Below are 20,440 nucleotides of genomic sequence, written 5' to 3'. Positions count from 1 at the left end.
GAAAGTAGTGGAACAGGTTAAAAGCTTCAAGTATCAGGGAGGGGTGGCTGAGGAAAAGGGAAGTCTGAATGAGGAGATCAAAGCTAGAATCAGAGGGGATTTAGCCAACTGACACAGAGTGTCAGGGGTAGTATATGTCAGAAGGATGCCAAAGACACTGAAGGATAAAGTGTACAAAACAGTGATGTGACCAGTACCACTGGTTGGTACAGAAAACTGGGCAGTAAAGACAGAGCAGTTCAGCAAGCTAGAGGTCATGGAGATGAAGTGCCTGAGATGGATGGTAGGATGCACACTGTGGGACAGATGAAGAAATGAGGACATCAGAGCACTCCCACTCCACAAAGGGGAGGCCACCACTGATCCTGGGAACCATTGCCCTATTAGCCTGACGAGTCTGGTCTGCAAGGCCATGGAACGTTTCATCATGGAACTCATAAACAAAGACATTGGTAACCTCCAAACTCTGGACCCCACCCAGTTCGGGTTTGTGAAAGGCAGATCATGCCTTCTGAACCTGATCGACTTCTTTGAGGCAGTCAACAAAGTCGTTGATGAGGGCAAGGTGGCTCAGACAGCCTATTTTGACCTTGCCAAGGCTTTCAACACCACCCCCCATTCTGGAATTATAGCTAAACTCACTAAACTAGGTATAAATCCCTACCTCACAAGATGGGTTGCCAACTGGCTCACTGACAGAACCCACACTGTAAAAGTTTCAGACTCCAAATCTGACTTCAAACCAGTGACAAGTGGAGTACCACAGGGTTCAGTCCTGGGACCTCTCCTGTTTGGTATCTACTTCTCTGAAGTACAGGCCAACACAGAAGGCCTCTGGCTAAAAAGGTTCACAGATGGCTGCAAACTAGGAGCCATAGTCGAGTCCCCAAATGATGTGGACATCCTGCAGAAGGGCTTCACTGAGACAGAGCCTGGTGTCAGAGGCATGGCCTCAAGCTCAATGCCAAAAAGTGCATTGTTATCCCCTTTGGTAAAAACTCTGTACCCATGAACTACCACATAAATGGCAGTCTACTTAATGCTGAATGTGTGATAAGAGACCTTGGGAACCAGGTGGACAGTAGTCTCTCCTTTGATAATCACATCACCAGAGGAGTCGGGAAATCCTTCTATGTGGCACACCTCATCACAAAAGGGTTCTCATCCAGGAAAAAAAGGTAATTGTTCCCCTCTACTTGGCACTCATTAGACCCATTATAGAGTACAATGCCCCTTTTGGAATGTACCTCACAAGACATATGCAGCAGCTGGAAAGGCCACAGAAGTACCTCACAAAGAGGATTACTGGCCTCAAACAGATGCCCTACACTGACTATCTCAAAAAACTCCAGCTTTACTCTGTAGCATATTGCCTACTCCGAGGAGATCTCTGCCTAACATATAAAGCTATGTTAAAAACAGAGCTGTTGGACATGCTACACCTAAAGAAATCCCAATCCCTCTGAGCTACATGCTTTAGTGACCTAAACCTTGTCATCACAATAAACAGGACATGCTGCAGGGATGGATTCCTGTCCCAGAGACTTCATATACTCTGAAACAAGCTACCCATCTATGTCAAGCAAAGTTCTCATTAGCACTCTTCAAGAAAAATCTTGATGAGTGAATGGGAAATAGGAAATACACCCCATGGATCACTTCTGTGGCTTTGCTCAACAGAAGCACAGGAAATTAACTTTCTTGGGTGGCGTAAGCCAGGGAACCTTGTTGGCTAGGCTTACTTAGGCCCTTCTGCTGATAGCCTATTACCTACCTATGAACCTATAAGCAAAGCAGCTCTAATTACAGATAAGGTCAAGGAGAACAGATTACAGTGGTTCAGGCACATGTGCAGAAAAGAAAAAGACAATATGGTGAAGAAGATTTTGGACAGACAGGAAGAAGGCAAGAGGAAACATGGATGTCCAGCAAAGAGGTGGATAGATTGTGTGAGAGATGACCTGTGATAGTCAGGCATGAGTGCTAAAGAAGGTAGGAGAGTGGCACTGAATCAAAAGGAATGGAAACAACTGATATGACAACCCTTTTTTGCCCATGTGGAAAATGGGAAAAAGGGGGTTGATGATGATGATTATGTAAGCTGTAACAAAACAGTTCATATTAGTTATATATAAAACTGTTTCTAAAGTATGTCAGCCTTCAGTACGTGTGTGAGAATACATATGTAGAAAGGTGATGGAGATATGGTGCTAGGGAATATGCCTTGTCTTAAAGCAGGGGCATTTGGCTTGGATGAAAAAGTGCTTCTTGAGTTGCATTCTGAATTTGGAATAAGTATTGACTTCCTTTAGGTCAACGGAGAGAGCTTAGGTGCCTGTGAGGAAAATACAAGTACAATGTTGTGGAGTTTGGTTCTAGGGGTAATAAGACTTAGTGCAGCTTGCGAATATTGTCTCAGATTGTATGAGGAAGTTTTTTTTTTTTTTTTCATCAAGTTTAGCTGCCAGTGGAGAAAACATCTGGGATTAAAGCAGTTTATAGAGTTGAGTAGTCGGGTTCCTAACAGTATGTTAGATCTTTGTTTTATGGGAAGCTGTTTGGCTTTTTCTAGGGTGATACAGAGGTGTGAGTTTGTAATGAATTGGCAGATGTTATTGGTGATTGTTGGGAATGTGTCAAAACTTGTTGGTATTAGCATAAATGAGTAGTCCATATTCTATATGAGAAAACTCCTTTGCCAACAGCTGCTATGACTGGTTGAGATAAAAAGGGGAGAACTTTTTGGCCCAGAAGAGGAGAAATTTTTTTTTTTATTTGCTGTCACTCTGTTTCTTTGGAAATGGAAGTTTAGAGACTGATCAAGACAGTTATTATGGAATGGTTGTATAAGTAAAAGATAAATAGTTGGGTGAATGTTCTGTAGTGTTCCAAAAAGCCTTGTCTTGGTCATGGATAGGGCTGAGAAGTAGTTTCTGGTTTATTAGCCATTGGGTGGAGCTCATGAAGGTCTGATAGGAGGTGGGATCAAATGTTAGTGTGAATGTGACTTCATCAGTGCATGACCATGTCGTCAGTGCAGATGATGAGTGGGGGGGATCACAAGGAAGTTTGTTAATAACTATAGTGATGAGGAGGGGGCAAGAATGGATTATTATGATACACTTTGATAATAAGAGAAGATTCTGATTGGAGGATGTTGTTTTAACCCTGAAGTGTCTGTCAGTGAGGAAGATTTTTAACCAGTGAGCACTTCCTGGACTGATACCAATTTCAATTAGTTTGTTTTGAAGAAAATAAGGGTAAATTAGTGGTTAATCAGTGTTTTGTTGGATGGCATCGGTTGGTGATGAAAGTGCTATCATACTGTTTTGTCCAGGCCAGAATCTGTGCAGTTTGGAGGAGAGACAGTGATACTGCTGGATACAGTGATAGAGTTGGGTCATACCTCTCAACCTGGAATCATCAAAAATCTGGACAAGGCCCATGGAAAATAGGTACAAATCTGTACGCTGATTAACATCTAATTTGCATACATAATTACATAACCCCACCCACTCCAATGGAATTGTGGGATACCAACTTTCAAACGTAAACCGAACAGATGACCAAGATATGGCTCCAGAGTCCCCCTGCAGCCATTCCAATGTCCCGTCACCTGGCTATTTTGCCCCATTTATCATAAACACTAATGTTTGCATACTGCTTTACTTCTACAAAGATTATTTGGATATTATTTTTACATTTTACAGCACAACAATGCCCAAACACTAATAAACATCTGGTAAACAAAGCAATACTGTCTCACAATGAAAATAGACTTGGCATTAAAACTTCCCTGCCCTTGAAACTCATTCATTGAAACCCACACCACATCCAAAGAAAATGCATTTTGTCAGTCATGTTTAAAAATCACCTTTGGGCTGTTTTCAAATCATTGGCCTCTTGCACACAAAACAAGAAACATACATGTGCTCTTTTCTTTGATACACCTTCCTGACTTTATTCAATTATATTCCTTGTACACTACAACACACTTTTTATAGCGCATTTTAAATTTTAACATTTTGCCAGTAGGCTGTACTGTAGGCAGTAAAATAAAATGCATGAACAAATGCCCAATTCAGAACAATTCCATCATAAAAGTCTACTTCCACATCCACACTATGCATAGAATGACAGTAGTATAAGCCATAGGCATCTTACACAGCTTCTCACTCAAAGACATATGGTATAATTGGCAGTATGAATAAAGTTAACACTACTCTGTTATTTATCCTGAAAAAACAAAAAAAAGAATATAATGCATTTATGTATGAATCTTTCTGGTTTATACCAGTCTCCTTTCTTTATCTTATATTAGAAACATATGCAAGATAATCAGATTGTTTCTTTTTTAACATATTCACTATCACAATGAACACAACAAAACAAAATCCCAAAGAATAAGGCACGTAAATACAGTGTATTAATTAAGAAACACACACACACACAGAAGCGCTTGCTGCATACACACACACACACACACACACACACACACACACACACACACACACTTCCCTTACCTCCGTGACCGTCCTAATTCCATTTCCCAGCAAAGTCCAAAGCCAGCCAGCAGTCAGCCTCTGAAATGGCAGCAGAAGCCAAGTCCCTCTCTTCGCACTCGCAGTCAGCATCCAAAACGGCAGCAGAAGCAAAGATCGTCACTTGTACAAAGCAAGCAGCAAAGTCAGCAGTTTCCATCCGAAAAGGCAACATCAGCAAAGTCCCGACTCCCACTGTCAGCAGCATAAGCAAAGCCAGCATTCTTCTCTCGAGTCTCGACACAGTAAGCTTGTAACGCCATCGCCAGCATGCTTCTTTTCAAACTTTCAAAGCACTTCCCGTTCCCGCCTGCTCGCAGCCAGCCGGAAATGATGATGTGAGCTCCTTGAGCTCAATTCCGACTGGCTGGTAGCACTGACTGAGCTGACGTCATCGCGCACGCGATGACGTCAGCTCCAAAAGCGCAAAATTTTAAAAAATAAAAAAAACAAATGCAAAGAAATCGGAAATGAAGGGGTGCCACTCGGGAATCGTGGCACCCTTCATTTGGACCCCAAAACTCGGTAAAAACCGAGTAATTCAGGACGGTTGGGAGGTCTGAGTTGGGTGTAGACTATTTTTTCTAGACGTTTACTCAGAAATGGGAAGATGGATATTGGGAAGAAGTGAGAGGTATCTTTTGATTTGTCTTGCTAGGGGAGGGGTTTAATCATAGGTTCATAGGTATGTACTAGGCTAACAACGACAAAGGCATTTTTAATCCTACCCATGTATCTCAAATTTCTGACAAGTTCTGGTGTCCTTGATCAGTGTAATCAGGGGCTTGGAGATGAAACATTAATAGGCAGGGTCCTGAAAGATGAGCCACTTAGCGTACAGGCTGTCTGTGTCCATTAGAGTTATAGATGCCAAACCAGGGATGAATTTCCTGTTCCCTATCCAGTTGTCTAAGTTACACTTGAATTGGATTAGAGAGGAAGCCTGCTTTAGACATATGGGAAGCTTGTTTCAGAGAAGGGGTAGTCTCTGGGTTACTTAATTGTCTCTCTAGCTAGTCCTATTTATATAGCAGACAAGGTTTACATCTTTAGAATTAGTAATTCTGATGCTGCTTGTTTTGAAGATATGCAGGAGGTCCATCAAAGCGAGGTATGAAGATGCCTTGTATGCCAGGCATAGAACTCATCCTCGTTAATAGACACAGGCAGCCTGTAAATGGTTCATCTCCCAGGCTCTTGCTTACAAATATTTCATCTTCCAATCCCCCCCCCCATTTACTCCACTAAGTGTATTAGAACTTACCAGAGATTTGGGATGTATGGCTAGGCTTACAAAGCTTTCAGTGGTCATTACAGCAGTATACAGCTATGAACTTATGAACCTTTAAAAATCAGCAGCACAAGTGTGTGAGGTGCTTATTTGTATAAGAATACTTTTATACCTTTTTAAGTTATCTCTTGTAATATGTACAGTACATGTCAAAGCAGGAAAACATATTATGCACACCGGTGTTGGTGAGGCAGCCAACTGAACCTAGCAGTAACACTTAAGCACAGACTGCAGATACACCCGAAGGGCAAAAATCAATGAGATGTGTTCAAAACTGGGAACAAGATCATGAGTGGGAATGAGTGCAGGGAGAAAAAACAAATAAAGAAAAAAAAGAAAGCTTCACTGAACTTCCTTAGAGACAGAAGAAAATTACCACAATAATGCAGTTGGATACAATCCCGAGAATGCAGTTTCTGCTGATGCTGAACTGGCAGACTGTATTATCTGTTGACATTTTCTGCTTCTGTTTCTAAGGAAATTTCTTGAAAATACAGTTTTGTGTGTGTGTGTGTGTGTGTGTGTGTGTGTGTGTGTGTGTGTGTGTGTGTGTGTGTGTGTGTGTGTGTGTGGTGTGGTGTGACAGGACATATGTCCACAAAAGAAAGAAGATTTTTTTTTTCCTTTGGTTGTATAACCTGTTTAGTCTGGCATGCCACCAGGGTGATTTGTTTTTGGAATTAGTTTTGGGCTTACTTCTGGTAGGTACAGCAGCCTCTGTGCAGCCATTGGAATGGCTGTACAGAGTTTCTGTTAACAATTCTATATAAGCTGCTGTGTTCTCTAGATTTGGATGGACATTGAATTTTCACAAACTATTGCTTAATAGTAGTTAGCCTTATAATATTTCCTGTTACTGGATTTACTTGGGTTAATGAGTTGATTTTGATTTCAAAGAAGACAGATTTATGGTCAGACCTTACCAGGGAGGACATGACATTGGGAGTGGTGCAGCATTTTTCCATACTTGCGAGTACAAGGTCCAGTATGTTGGAACTTCTAATGGGCATATGCACTAACTGGTTAAGGGTGTTTGTATTTAAAAAAAAGTTCAGGAATCTCTATGACTGCAGATTTGTGGCCATTTAGGATTCCCAATCTATAGAAGGATAATTAAAGTCCCCCATAAATAAGGTGTTAGGTTGAATAGTGAGTGTTTCCAATAAGTTTAGTATGCACTATGAGTTTCATGGGACTTAGAGGATGACCTACAACTAGCTAGGATATGGTACAGGATTTTCACTAAGGTGACCTGCACATGGAGAAACTCCAGTGCATCATCCTGTTTAACCACCCTAGAGGCAGGTTTATTACTGATGTATATCAAGACACCCCTGTCTGTGTAGTTATGGGTCTAAAAGTGTGGAAGGCAGTGAAACATTGTACTACCAGGGTACTCTCTACAGCTTTAAACCATGTCTCAGTAACTACACAGATGTCTATATTCTCCCGGGTGAAGAGGGCTTGAAGGGAGTTTAGCTTTTTGTTTAGGCTCATGGCATTGATCAGTAACATCTTGAGGTTCAGTTGAATTGATTTTGATATGCAATGGATTTGTCAATTTGATAATGCATAAAAAAGGCTCTATGGGAGAGGATAAAGTATTAGCCATTATTCAGAAGCTTAGATGGGACAGGTGCAGACAATCCTTGGCAAAGCAATATGATTTTGTTAACCATGCCTTCCCATGCGATCCCTTAGAATGACACCAGAAATTCAGCCAGTTGTTAAAATCAATCATCCTTTGTTGGTATTCATAGGTTCATAGGTGTTTACTAGGCTAATGGCCCTGGAGCATTTACAAGCCTAGCCCATAGAAGTGCCCTGGCATCATGCCACCAGACATTAGTTCCCAGTGTCTCTATCAAGTAGAGCCACTGGAATGATCCCCGGGGTGAACTTTCTATTTCCCATCCACTCATCAAGATTTCTCTTGAAGAGGGCCAGTGAGGTGCTCTGCTTGACATGTATGGGAAGTCTATTCCAGAGCATGGGCAGTCTCTGGGTTATGAACCTATCCCTCCAGCATGTTCTGTTGATTGTAGTAATGAGGCTGAGGTCTCTGGAGTGTGTGGTGTGGAGGGATTGGGATTTCTTTAGATGTAGCATGTTTAACAGAGCTGGGTCAGACATGGCTTTGCAAGTCAAGAAGAGATCCCCTCTTAGCAGACGATATGAGACAAAGAGTAGCTGGAGTTTCTAGAGTGTGTCCATGTACGACATGTGTTTAAGGCCTAGGATCCTCTTCATGAGGTACTTTTGTGGCCTTTCCAGCTGTTGCATATGTCTAGTGAGGTACATGCCAAATGGGGCATTATACTCAATGATTAGCCTAATGAGGAAAGAGTAGAGAGAGGTCATGACCTCTTTCTTCCTGGATGCAAAACCCTTGGTAATGAGATGTGCCACATAGAAGGACTTTCTGACCACAGTGGCAATGTGGTGGTTGAAGGAGAGTTTGCTGTCAGCCTGTGTCTCCAGATATCTTACAACACCTTCAGACTTCAGTTGGCTCCCATCAATGTGGTAATTAGTGGAAACTGAGTTTTTCCCCAAAGGGGATGATGACGCATTTTTGGCATTAAGCTTGATGCCATGATTTTGACATCAGTCATTGGTCTCAGTGAGGTCTTTCTGTAGGATGTCTGCATGACTTGGGGAGTTAATAATGGCTCCCAGCTTGCAGTTGTCTGCAAACTTGGTCAGCCAGAGTCCCTCTGTGTTGGCCTGGACTTCTGAGAAATAGATGCAAAATGGGAGAGGATCCAGGACCAACCCCTGTGGGACTCCACTAGTGACCGGTTGGCAGTCTGACTTGGAGTCCACTACTTTCACACTGTGGGTTCTATCTGTGAGCCAATTTGCAACCCAACTAGTGCTATAGGGGTTGATGTCTAGTTTGGTGAGTTTATCAATAATTCCTGAGTGGGAAATGGTATCAAAGGCCTTGGCCAGATTGAGGTTGGCTGTAAGAACTGCCTTGCCCTCATCCACAGCTCTGGTGACTGACTCAAAGAAGTCACCCAGGTTGAGCAGGGATGATCTACTGGCCCTGGAACTCAAAGTGCATACTAAACATTGGAAAACCAAAATTGTGTGGGATCTATAGTTTGGAGATTCCCTATATCCTTGTTAATTAGGTCTATGATGCTGTGCTCCATAGCCTTACATATCAGACTCGTCAGGCTAATGGGGCAATAAGTCTCAGAGCCTGTAGTCGCTTCCCCTTTATGGAGAGGGGTGACTGAAGCAGTGTGCCATTCCATAGGGACAAAGCCTGAGTTCAGGTTGTGATTGAGCAGGGCACACAGATGTGTTGCCAGTTCACTTTGTAGTTCATGTAGAACACATCCAGGAATACTGCTGGGTCCCATGGAAGCTGTATACTTGGCCTTGGATAATGCAGCTATAACCTGTGCTGCAGTAATGCTGGGTGCCTGGCATTCCTCCGGTATTGTGATATGTCCTTTAGGGGGGGGAGAGAGGGGTAAAGTTGGCATTGAATCTGTCAGCCAGTATGTTGGCAATATCTGTTGGCTTAGTATAGGAGGTACCATTGTGCAGTAACTCAGAGCAAACCTGGGTATTGCCGTGGAGATTTTTGATATAATTATAGAAGGTTTTGTGGTTGTTTTTAGTGTCTGCTGCAATTCTGCCTTCATAGCTGGCTTTAGAGATTTTCATGAGGGATCTCAACTTTTTGTTGAGGCTAATAAGGGAGTTTTTCCAGTTTTGGGACTTCACCTTTTTCTGTAACAGTTTCTTCCTCTGTTGTAGAGTTTATTAATGGCAGGGGACCACCAGATTGGCTTTTTTTTTGGAGGAAAGTGTGTTGGTTCAGTTGGGTATGGTTAGTTCCATGCATTTATGTACATGTTCGTACAATGCATTGGTGTATGATTCAGCAGTCATGCATCTATTTTCCATTGACATGGGTGCCAGGAAGTTAGCCACTTCTGTTGTTAGGAGCCAAAAGTCAGCTTTGGAGAAGTCTTTTATGGTGGTTACCTTTGCGGGGGGAGTGGGTGAGATGTGGATTTCCATGGTGATTAGTTTGTGGTCCGATCTAACCAGGGAGGAATTGACTATTGGTGTAGAGCAACGGTTGCCAATGTTAGTAATAACCAGGTCAAGGATTTTCCTTCTTCTAGTGCAGGTAAGAATGAGGTGGTCCAAGACATTGGAATTGATGAATACTAGGAAGCACTGGGCTAGTGTATTGGTGCATGAGTATTTTTCCCAGTTGATGGAGGGGTAGTTGAAGTCACCTGGTATGAAAGTGTTGGGTTGGACCCTAATAGCTTCCGGGGTGCTTAGGAATGTGGAGCGAGAGTCTTGGGACATGGTTGAAGACCGATAGCAGGCTACGACCTGAATCACTATCTTACCCAATGTTAGTTTACCTGAAGTATTTCAGATGCATTATTTTGGTCTACCAGTCTGGAGGTGTGCATATCCTTTATGAATATGGAGACACCACCACCTTTGGAGTTTCGGTCCATGTTCTGGGGCCAAAAGGTGTGGAATGAGGTATAGCCTAGTAGCACAGGGGTGCTTTCTGCTGCTTTAAACCAGGTCTCTGTTACAGCACAAAGGTCGATGTTCCCCATTTTGAGGAGTGCTTTGAGCAAGTGCATCTTGAGATTTAGACTTCTAGCACTGAGCAGCATGACCCTCAGATTGCATTTATTTATAGCTGTTATGGTGGTAATTTGGTCTTTGGAACATCACCTAAAAAGGCACTATAGGGGTGGCAAGAGCCTTAGCCAGTATCTGGAAATCCAGGGGTGACAGATGCAGGCCATCTTTGGAAAAGCATCGAGGTATGTCAATCATGTCATCCTAAGTAGACAGATACTGGATCCCCATAGAATGACACCAGAAACTTAGCCAATTGTTGAAGTCAATCATTTTCTGCTTGTACTGCGGTATAATTCTGGGTGATGGTAGGATGCTGCTCAAGGCTAGGGTTATACCTGCCTGGGCCACATAATCTGAGAGCTCTTCCATGTCTCTTTTCATGTAGTCCATGGAGGTGCATCTCAGGTCATTCACACCCACATGGACAGTGACAGTCATACTTGTACTTGTTGTGGAGTGACCTGAGTGAGTGTGTTATGTGTCAGATTCTGACACCTGATAAACAGCTGACTGTTACCTTCTCCTTATTCAACCTAGTGAATGGGACATCAGTGTGCCACACTATCGAGTCACCTATGATCAGTGTATTGGGCAAGCTGTTTTGCCTTAGGGGGTTAGGTTGAGGGGCACACCGTGTAGGTGAGATATGTGTCTTGTGGCTTGTGCTGTGTTGTGGTGGACGAGTGCATTTTGGCCTTGGAGTTCTCTGCTGTTTGGATAGATTTCTATTGACAGCCTCCATGAAGGTGGGTGTGTGGTTTGTGTTTTCATGTGAGAGCTGAGATGGTGGTTGTTCTGGAGGGGTATGTGTTGCATGTGATGTGGTGCAGGTGTTGACCTTCTTCTCTTGACCAGCTATTCCAGTTTTGGCTTGAGAGTGCATGGCTTCCAATTTGGATATATAAGTGTTTCACTCAGAAGTTTGTGTGTTGGGAGGTAAGAGGAGAGGGTTGTTTGTGTACATGAAGCAATTGTCTTAGAATGCCCAAGTTCACCAGGTTAATAGGAGAAAGCACAGGGAACTGACCTTTAGACATGCCAGAAGGAATAGTCATTATTACTAAGTACTGGAGATGTTTCCCTATATATTCCTTTTACAGGAAAAAATGTCACTCAAGGTGTCTGAGTCTGTAAAGTGCACTGCCAAACACTTGAGGGAAAATTAATATTTAGACCCTTAAAATTTAAGGATGAAGTATTCAGGCATATATTCTGAAGTTAGAAATAAATCAAGCTGTACTTACTGAAAAATATAGAATTAGCTTATCAAGAATGATGAAATGAGGGGAGTCGCATGAATGGCTACTGCCTGGCTACTACTAATGCTGATCTCAGCACAGCTTCACTCTGTTGGGATACAATACCCCTTTTGCTTCTTCTCTCACCAGAAGCAAAATGTTAGCACCAATCCCAAGAAGAGAAGCAGGCCACAACTTGTTTGGTAATCCACAGTCTTGTCCCAGATCGTGCAAGGGTCTGCAGGCTTGTAGCCTTTTTCTGGTAGATGCCTCGAATAGCAACTAGACCGATCAGGTACATTAAGCACAGACACTCACTCTCAAACCAGAAAGAATCAGGAATCAATGCACTCTACAACTACTCTCACCAGGATCAGAATATAAGCACAGATTCCAAGCTGTCACCTATAAAGCAGTTATTAAGCTTTCTGGTGATCAGCAGTCTCCAGGAATTAATGTAACTACACTCTTTCTCTCAAAAGGTGAAAACAGAAGCACTAATCCTAAAATGACTACTGAGAGACAGAATGTGGGCTCTCCAATAACTGGTGGTCTTGCAATAGATGCTCAAAGGTAAGATGAAAAAATGGTTTATCCTAAACACTACAGTGTGCACTAGAGGAGTTAGATGTGAAAGTAGGTAACTTAAGTTTTACCTGCCTAAAAAGTTAGGTTTTAGTGGAGAGTCACTACTTTTAGAACAGCAAGATAAGTTGAAAGGGGGTGGTCACTTTTTAGTTTGGTACTGTGGAAAACAGTAGGATGGCCAATAAATTTAAATAGTTGAAGGGGAGTGATTTCACAAAATGATAATTTTGTGCTTACACCAGCCAGCAAAAGCAGAGAGAAAATGAGATATATGGTCAAATTAACATAAGGGGCAGGCAACTAGAAAGACAGTGGTGTTTAAGAACACAACAGTAACCGGGTAGGAGGGTGTGAACATTTTCTGTCTGACTCACAAGAGACAGAGCCGTGGCCTCTTTTTAAGTTTTAATATGCAGTTAAAATCAGAATACTAGTAAAACACAATGTAAAGAAAAGAAATCACAATATACAAAATAGAAAAATGCTCTGAAATGTTTTATTTTACCCCTTAAATAGAAAGTTTAGATCCTAGCTCCATCCCCTCAGTTCACAGATGATTAACCTTAACTGATCTATTCTAACTATGTGTGACTCCTTAATTGACCAGTTCTAATTTCTGACTTACAAGAGACAGAGCTGTGGTGTCTTTTCAAAGTTTTATTATGCAGTTAAATGCAGAATACAAGTAAAACACAGTGCAAATAAAACAAATCACAGTATGCAAAACAGAAAAAGTCAGTAAAGTAATACAAAATACAACAAATAAAAAGCAAATTAACCTTTCCCTCACAACAAACTGTAGCAGAGTCTGTGTCATCATCCTTTGTGAAGGTAAGAGCCTGCTCAATTTTAGGCTCATACCATCCTGAGACACATAGAGAGATCTATAATGTATGTCTCTGATGAGTTACACCTACATGGACTATGATGGAATTATGCTGGTACCTGTGGTGCAGTGACTTGAGTGCATGCATAATTTGGAGGATCCTGGATCCAAATAGGCAAGTAACCACTATCTTCTCCTTGTTCAGCCTGCTTAGAGGGGAATCAGTATGTCTTATAATGTTGTCCCCTGTGACTAGAGTCCTGGAAAGTGTGTTTGCTTGCCTTATGGGCTTTGTATTTGGAGCTCCACTGACTGAGGCTGCATATATGTTCTTAGGTGCTGCTTTTGTGGTGAGTGCTTTTAGGTTTGCTGAGGATAATCCTTTGCTGATGGGTGTTTCATGAGGTCCTTTTTGTTTAGGAAGATTGCATTTAAGTGTCTCACCATATGTTAGTCTATGTGAGTGTTGTGTGCTATGCATGGAGAGTGATGTGTGCATGGTTTTGACAACCTGATGTGTGCCTCTATGCAAGACTTTAGCCTCCAGGGACATTGTGAATGTACACCTCTCACATACTGTATCCATTACTTTAAGGATTAAGTGGTTACCAGTAAACATGAGAAAATTGCTACATTGTCTCAAGATACCCATATCCACTTACTAGTGTAAAAAATACATTACTTTATCCAACAGCTATCTAGATAATGAATTCAGAACAAGTAAATCAGTAAAACAGACAAGGAAGACAAATATGCACTTTTTTTTTCAAAAAAGAAGCAAGGAGAGTCAAATAAACAATTCAAGATGTCAACAGCAGTGAAGAAAGGGAGGAACATACAAAGCTCAATTTACACTAAGGGTGGGAAAGTTAAAAATCACCAAGATAGACTCTCGGGCAGATTCAATAAACCCTACATGTTTCAGTAAGGCTGTGTGCATGTTGTGACAAAATGTGCACATGGAAGCACACTGGTTTGCATTCAGTAAACAGTTGTACATGGTGTGTAGAACCGTGCAAACATGGTAAATACAGTGGTATGCTAATTACAGCATAAGCAGCTGAATTGTATGCTAATCAACAAGCTATAAAGCAACCATGTAGACTCAGTGCTGGTTTTCCCTGTGAATTCCAAAGCCTATTGGAATACAGCCATGGAAAGGAGTCTACACACAAAGAATGTTAGGAGCTGCTTTTGCTTTAGTTCATGTGTATGTGTGACAGGCTGAACTCTAGGTTGCTGCTGCAGCTAATAGACCATGGCCATGAAGGAGAAGAGTTTTCAGACCCCATTTAACTTCCCACAATATACATGATGTGGAAATTGTAGAGAGCTATAGGGTGGATAGAGACACACTGCAGCAACACTGCAACATCTGTCGTCCTCAACTTTGACCCAGGGTGAACCGAGGGGAACCAATACCAGTGGAGATAAAGATATTAGCTACAGGAACCTTTCAGAGACCAACAGGGAACATTCTGGGGGTGTCACAGGCATCAGTGTCCAGGATCCTACATCAATTCCTCAATGCTATGCTGCAACATATCAGTGACTATATATATTTTTCGGTTTACCTTTACATGTTTGAAAGTCAAATGGTCGTACATGCACATCCACGAACCAGATATGCGAATTCCGTACCGCAGAATTTCCAAAATGTCATAAAATAATCGAATTTCAATATTTCCAAATGCACCACCACTGAAACAAGTGCTACCATGGGTCAAAAAGGGGACAACATTTTGTAATTTGGTGCTTCAGTTTTCACGATTTTGGAATTTCGTGGTTTACAGTTCGTGGCAGCGGGTAAGAAGATTTGACCATCAAACATGTAAAGGTAAACCATAATTTTCATGTACACCTAAGTACAGGTCCACCAATATGCAGGAGTTCTACCCTATAGCACACTACCCTGATGAACTCTGTGCCATAGATTGTACACATACAGAAATCAAGACACCACCTGGGGAACAGGGAAGGGTCTACATAAATAGAAATGGCTTCCACTCCATTAACTGCCGAGGTGTGTGTCATGCCAACCCAGGCATTTATCACAACTCACATATCTGGCATACCTCCCAACTGTATCAGATGTTCACTAGGGGGATATCCCACAGGGTCATTTACTGGAGGATGTAGGTTATGCACTGGGCAATGGAGTCATGCAGCAGTTAGAGTTGTCATCTCACAGCAAGAGGCTCTCTGTTTCGATTCTCGGCTGGGGTTCTTTCTGTGCAGAGTCTGCATGTCCTCTCCTGCATCCGCATGGGTTTTATCTGGGTGTTCTGGTTTCCTCCTGCATTCCAAGGACATGCAGTAGGTGGATTGGACACTCTAAATTCACCCTATGTGTTAGTGTGTGTGCAAGTGTGTGTGGTGTACCCTATGAGGAGGGTTTTGCCTTGGATTAGCAACCTGAGTCCATAAAATCCATAATTACTACAGAAACAATGAGCACTGAAAGGTGCTCTTTGCCCAATGAAACCACATGGTGCATAAACTGGAAAGAGAGAGCAGGTTATGCACTAGAACTATGGCTGATGATGCCCATCAGAAATGCACACATGCCCATTGAAGAATGCCATAACGAGACACACTCTTGAACCAGAAATATCATAGACTGTGTGTTTAGGTTGCTGAAGTCATGGTTCCAGTTCCTAGATGCATCTGGGGGAGCCCTGCAGTACATCTTCACTGACTGTACCATGCTTCACAACATCATACTGAGAAAACAGCTTCAGCAAGATCAACAAGAGGAAGGGGCACACATCCCACTGCCAATGGCAAGGGCGCCACAGCCACACGCAGGTGAGGAGTCAGAGGGAAAACCAGAAGCTGTTGTGGATGTAGATAGGCACAGGCATGCTCAATATGGCCTCGCATTGGCTCAGAGGCAATACATAGCACACTCACTCACCACCTAAGGGGCTAAAACCTTCATTCTATACCCATACATATGCCAGTCAGCACTCCTAACCTTTACCTATCCATGTAATAGGTGTACTCCTAGCATCAGGCAAACTCAGCCTTGAACTAAAACTGTAGCAACTGCTGGATTTACAAGGTAGGTGTTGAATCTGTAGTATGAAAACAAAATTGTGTAATAATACAAATGAATGACATATCTTTGCATGTTGTTACTTTGTAATGTAAGTTAGTAAAAGATAGGTGATTTGTACAGCAATGACTTCAACATGTGACAGCAGAAACTTACGTGAATACATGTATCCTCGATCAACTAATAGGCCTAAGGTATCAAAATATACAAATTTATACCTCTCAAAAGTACTGATGGTCACCAAATATCCTCAGTTTGGCCTCATGCTTTTGTACTAGCAAATCATTAAAAAGAGAAGTTAGAAATAAATGAGACACATTTCAGTTTCAGACTTCATAACACTCAGAATATTCTTAAAAATATTGATGCAAAAACTGTTTTGATTCTATCAACTGTCTGACTTGGTAAGACTAACATATGTAAAAAGTACAATTAGCAGCAGTGGTGCAGCGGTTAGCATAGTCGCCTTCCAGCAAAATGTTCTCTGGTTCAATTCTCAGTTGGAGCTCCTTCTGTGCTGAGTCTACATATTCTCCCTTTGGTCGAGTGAGTTTTAAGGATATGCTGGTAGGTGCATGTTTGTATGTCTGTGCCTTCTGTGAAGGTTGGGCACTAGGCTGGCAACTTGACACTGTAAAAACACCACTGCCAATCAATCTGTGGACCAGTGATCTGCTGTGATGACTCCTAACCGGGAAAAGCCACAAGACTAAGAAGCAAAACATCACAAACACAGCTATACCAAGCACTACTTTAGCTGTGCACCCTGATCACCAGACACATAGCTTATGTCTCCCTAAATCCAAAAGATAGAAAACCAGGGTATGGCACATGCACAGTTATCATCACTTGTATAGGGTATTGTGTATGGGGGCTGGAAGCCTAGGCTGACATAAAAGGTAAGTGAGTGCATGCGAGTAAGAAAGAGATACAGGCAGACATTTGGATAAAGTAAGAAATGGCCACTGAGACAGAATGAGCTTTAAGCCTCAAGGATGAACCATGTAACTATTTTGTGTGAGGTGTGTGTGTGTGTGTGTGTGTGTGTGTGTGTGTGTGTGTGTGTGTGTGTGTGTGTGTGTGTGTGTGTGTGTGTGCGTGCGCACGCGCGCGTGTGTATGTATGGGCACTCCATGTGAAATTGGTGCGTAACTGTCTACAAGAACACAGCTAAGCTTTGTGCTAGCTCTATGTATTGGTATGTTGGTCAAGTGTGAGCTGAGCATGGTAGAGGTGGCAGTTCATCGTTGTTGTACCTGATCACAATAACTGGTTCTGCCAGCAGTTGTGCTGGCATGTCTATGCCCATGGCTGGATGCACTCCTGCTACCTGAACATGACTGATGTCTGCTGGATGAGCTCTCCTCATGAGGAAGCCCAGGACCATGATCCCATGGCCTGCTATGCCTGGGTGTGGACACTTCAACCACTGACAGAGTAGAGAAGGAGTACCACTATGGGAGCATGATCAGGCATTCACATTGACTAACATCAGATGATGTGGCTGACCTATGCCCATGTGGATGGTGTCCCCCTCCCAGCAGATGTTCCATCACAGACACCACCTGTTCCAACATGTCATTCATCCGATCTATTGAATCAACAACATGGTGGAGGCAGTCATGCATGTCAGCCTGTGCCACATCTGCAAATCTAAGAATTTATCTGGGAGGACTTATTGGAACACGTCTGCAGCTTCATGGTGGCCATAAACATACAGCGAGTGACATGGGAAAGCACACCTGGATCAGGTGGAGGATGGACAGTAGGCCTCCTTTGAGCACCCCTAACAACTCTCCTGTATGACACCTTGCTCACACTTTGGCTACCGCCAGAGTTAACAGGTACTGAAGCCACATTAACCACACTGCCCTGATCAAGTGTCTCACCCTCCACCTGTCCAATATCTGAGGGCTCACTGGAATGGGCTGGCATAGGCCTACTGGCTGTGTCCAATGGAATTACAGGGGATGGCTGAATGTCAACCTCAGTCTCAGATTCAACCTCTGCGCCCCCCAACTGTGCTTTTGTTTGCCCCCCATCATCATCAGAGTCTGCAGATACTCTGACATGAGGTGGTAAGAGTCCTATACTTCTACTGTCAGGATCACCTGTGATAATATGCAAGAAAGACAGGAAAGAAATCAATACCTACAATACCATAGTCCAATATATACTAACAAACTAACAGTGGTGCCACTATTACAGATACTACAGCAATACACACAACAGTCCTGAGACCCACATCACATATATGGATAAAATACATAATTCTTTGAACTGCTCATCAGTACTGACAAAAAATGTTTGGATTATCATGTCCAGATGATTCTAGGGTTCCTATGAAGGATGGTCCTGGAAAAAGTTAAGCAAAAGGTAAGGACACTATCATTACAATTAACAATAACAATGGGAGATTGAAAAGTTTTGCCCTTTATACATCCATTAACGATATATTTAACAAGAACTTGGATGACACATCCACCCCAAGCCCATGTGTAATCAACCAGAATGTATTGTTAACTGTATCAATCTACAACTATTCCCCCCAAAAAAGTAAGCTAAACAAAACTTAAGAATTGCTGTCAACATTTTACAGTACAAGAAGTATCTTAACAATTGAGATAAATAAGCCTACCTGGAAGCAGCTGCTGGGACACACTTGTCTTCCCTGAACAACAGCACCAACATCAATCACATGCTGTTGTACACTTTCCATTGATCTCTCTGGATCCCTGATGATGGATACAAACTCTTCATTTGGTGTCAGTTGTGGCTCAGTAGTAGCCTCCATTGGTAGCCATTCATTCATTCACAGGCCTATGCAGCTGCTCTCGTTCAGGCCCATGAAATCATATCAGTGGTCCTATGATGCACTTGATTATATGCCCTTCTCTGGCCATCTACTGAATTTACATCTGCCACTATCTGCTACCAAACTTGCATTCTTCCAGACATATATCCCGTGTCCTATCTCAAGCAGAAAAGCACCATGTCACCAAAATGCTTCAACAATTACTTCATTCTCAGGGTCACTGAAGGACGGTTTGCAGGGATTGGGACACCTGGGTGCCATAGTCCTAGGTGACATAAACACAAAAGAAGGGTAATACACATACGTATCACATAAATAAAAGTCCAGCTTAGATATAACCCATAAAAGGTAGTTTTTCAATATTACCCACTGGAGAAACAAAAAAAAAAACAGTCAAGATAGTCAAATATAAAAAATAATTTAGGTGGTTGCAACATATTACAATCACACAGAAAGCAAGGTTCCATCCAAAACAAGGAGAGTAACAATAGCAAAGCAAACCTCTGTACAAACAATTTTGTTTGTGCCAACACATAAATGGAACTTGGCTCCTCCACCCCCAAAACAATAGGCAAATGACACATTTTGCTAACAAACCATCAGTTAATTCTTAAGTGTTATCAAATTAACTGTCTCAAAAACATGTTTACACATTTACCACAAAACATTCAATTTTATGCAATTGCCAGTCACATCTACCTGTGACCAGCACTCCTCTAGAGGTACCTATGCACCATCCTAGAAGGCTAACACTCCTGTATCATTGACAATATAGAACATTTACATTTCACTGAAATAACAATAGAAAAGTGTAAAGCGAAAACTGATGTTGTGACATTGGCACTTGTGATGACAGTTAATAAGGCTGTGGATTTGAGAAAGTAAAATGCCCTGACAAACATGCCTATACCATCAGTAAACTTCTAATAAGTGCATACAGATAAAAGTGGCATTTACTAATGCATATGTATATATGGGTCCACTTCATAACATTGAAATTTCATAACGTTGAATTTCATAACATTGAGACCATAACGTGTTTAACCATAACCATAACATGTATGGTGATTGTGATACAGTGAGGTTAGGAAATTAACTTTTTTCCATTGTAGTGCAATCTTGGAGTTGGTATATTTAATTTATGTGGGGGTGTGGGGGGCAGAGCACCCCCACATGGAGGGTGCATGGGGTTTGCCCCCCTGCAGAAATATAGTAGAAAGTGTGTTTGTTAGTTAGGTGGTGTTATAGGTGGAGGGGATGTTATTTACATATGCATTGTAGTTTTCAATGTTATGAAGCACACTTTCAATCTTCTGAGTTTTCAATATTTTGGGTTTTCAGTGTTTTAGGATTTAGATGTTTTGGTCTCAATGTTATGAAATTCAATATTATGAAATTTCAATGTTATGAAGCAGACCTATATATATATATATATATATATA

Source organism: Protopterus annectens, chromosome 2.part1 (assembly GCF_019279795.1).
Source record: "Protopterus annectens isolate FY-2018-M chromosome 2.part1, PAN1.0, whole genome shotgun sequence".
NCBI classification, from domain to species: domain Eukaryota; kingdom Metazoa; phylum Chordata; order Ceratodontiformes; family Protopteridae; genus Protopterus; species Protopterus annectens.
This window is presented reverse-complemented; position numbering follows the sequence as displayed.